Source organism: Ornithorhynchus anatinus, chromosome 5 (assembly GCF_004115215.2).
Source record: "Ornithorhynchus anatinus isolate Pmale09 chromosome 5, mOrnAna1.pri.v4, whole genome shotgun sequence".
Taxonomy (NCBI): domain Eukaryota; kingdom Metazoa; phylum Chordata; class Mammalia; order Monotremata; family Ornithorhynchidae; genus Ornithorhynchus; species Ornithorhynchus anatinus.
In genome coordinates, this window is record NC_041732.1 from 34260460 (window position 1) to 34262086 (window position 1627).

Genomic DNA, 1627 nt, shown 5'->3' on the forward strand with positions numbered 1-1627 from the left:
ACAAATACCACAGTTATCATTGTTATTATTATGAAACTAGGCCTCAGATTTCGAATCTGTGCATAGCACTATTTTGGGTTGGGATCACGTTTCAGTTTTTTGCCATGGCATGCACAATGTGAATAATGTCTCTGGAGCTTCGAGCCCTCCTGGATTGATAGCCGTTGTACCGTACTGATCATGGAAAAGGAAGGCTCTCTGGTTTTTGAGGAACATTCTTAAATCCTTAAGGATAAAGGATCCTGGGCATGCAGTAAAGATGTTTACAAAGTCCTTGATAGCTTGGGGGTGGGGGGAAGGAGGGAAGAAGATAAAACAGGGAGAAACAATTATTCAGAAGCGATTAGGTAGAGATAGCTAAGTGACAGACCACAGAAATGTTTTACAAGCTCAATTTAAAAGATTTTTCATCTATAAAAGATTCATCTTTCCTAAAGACATTTTTAGTTTTCGGTCACCAAACAATGGTTTGAAGAGGCACTTGGAAAAGTGGCAGCTGAGAAGTGGGCAATTTGTTAGAGAGAATGAATTTTGCAAAAAAATATACATTTCAAATCAAAGTTACTGATAACGATGGTAGGAAACTCTAACCCTCTGGTTCCCCCAACCTCCAAGCACACAAGTTCTACTATCATATTATGGAAGCTCTGAAATAAATGGCAGGAAGGCCCCATAGCTTTGACTCTCCCCTGTCACCATCGAACCACAATCCTTGATCCTCAACCCACCGGTCTCCAACAGCTATTGCCCTGATAAAGTAGCTGCATGGAGCACTTCAAAGCAGGAGATTTGTATCTACCACTCACCCCCTCCCCTCCTACATCCCCACTCACTAGCAATGCCTACAGAGCTTAATTAGAAACCAAACCACGAGGCAGGGTTAGTGAAGGCTATGCTCATCAGTCAACAAAAGGTAGAGAGACTGTCTTCACACTAATCATGTTCCAGACATAGAAGACAGACAAGACAGAGATAGAGGAACCTTCACTTTATTAAATAGACCCTTTAGGGAAAAATCTCATTAAAGACAGAGAAGAGACATAGACAGTCTTGTAATACATACAACCATGCGCTCCTCCTCGAATAAAACAAGCGTTTGTTTGCATTACTAAGTTTGGGGATTTCATAAGTACGGGTCCATATCAAGGTTTTATCTGTACTGTAGAAGGTACACATCTCTCTCGGGGTCACACCTGAAGAGTTTCCAGTACTCTACCAGTCTCGTTTACGAGAGGGAGAGCCAAGCAGACTCATTCCATTCCTAGCTTGGGCAGTGGCTAGCGAGTGGAAGGCAATCTGCTACAAGTCAAAACTCACCCATGCTGGGCAGCAGCGGCATGGGAGAGAGCGAGGACGGTGACTTGAGTTTACTGCTCAGAAGGCGGCAGTGGTAAACGACTTCTGTATTTTTACCAAGAAAACTCTGTGGTTACACTACCAGAATGATTGCAGATGGAGAGCAGAGCGTTCTGGGAGAGATGTGTCCGTGGTGACGGTTTGGGTCAGAAACGACTCAAAGGCATAAGACAAGATGGTACACATGCAACGGTTGTCTCGGTAGCCAAAACCCTAGCCCCAACTGATCTCAGCATTCTGGTGTCAGCAAAATCAGTTCATTCCTCTTGAA

The 1627-nt window shown here is 43.6% G+C and overlaps 1 non-coding gene across 1 annotated transcript; it reads left to right on the forward strand.

Moving 5' to 3' along the window:
* Window positions 1-1175: 1175 nt before the first annotated feature.
* LOC114812621 lies at window positions 1176-1307 on the forward strand. Its single transcript, XR_003760272.1, has one exon. It is a non-coding gene; the product is annotated as a small nucleolar RNA SNORA7 (small nucleolar RNA).
* Window positions 1308-1627: the final 320 nt, after the last annotated feature.